Genomic DNA, 366 nt, shown 5'->3' on the forward strand with positions numbered 1-366 from the left:
AGGTCCTTTTAGACGAAGGCAGCCCGGTCACTTGCGATGCATTCAACACCGCTTTTACACAGACAAAGAGCGGCCTCCATGTTAAACTGCCCCGACACGTTGTATACACCCACTCCCGCGGTTCTTCGGGTCATTCCGGATTTATGGATTATCGTTGGGTGTTCGTGTAAGCTTTATGCGAACGCTTGGGGCTATTCGCGATGCTTTCTGAAGGGCCGTGGCGGCAAGCGCTAATCGGCAATTGTCATGTATGATCCGATTTTAATTTCGAGAACAATCTATATATATATATTTTTTTTATAGGTGTAATAAATATTCTAATGGGGAGAGGGGGGGGGGGTTGCTCTCTTAATGGCTGGGTAGCTC

The 366-nt window shown here is 47.3% G+C and overlaps 1 protein-coding gene across 1 annotated transcript in view; it reads right to left on the reverse strand.

The window, feature by feature from the left end:
• LOC119593133 (toll-like receptor Tollo) overlaps nucleotides 1–366 on the reverse strand; it is a 34707-nt gene that overhangs the window by 5422 nt on the left and 28919 nt on the right. The gene's annotated exons all lie outside the window — the stretch shown is intronic.

Source organism: Penaeus monodon, chromosome 31 (genome assembly GCF_015228065.2).
Source record: "Penaeus monodon isolate SGIC_2016 chromosome 31, NSTDA_Pmon_1, whole genome shotgun sequence".
In the NCBI taxonomy this organism is placed as follows: domain Eukaryota; kingdom Metazoa; phylum Arthropoda; class Malacostraca; order Decapoda; family Penaeidae; genus Penaeus; species Penaeus monodon.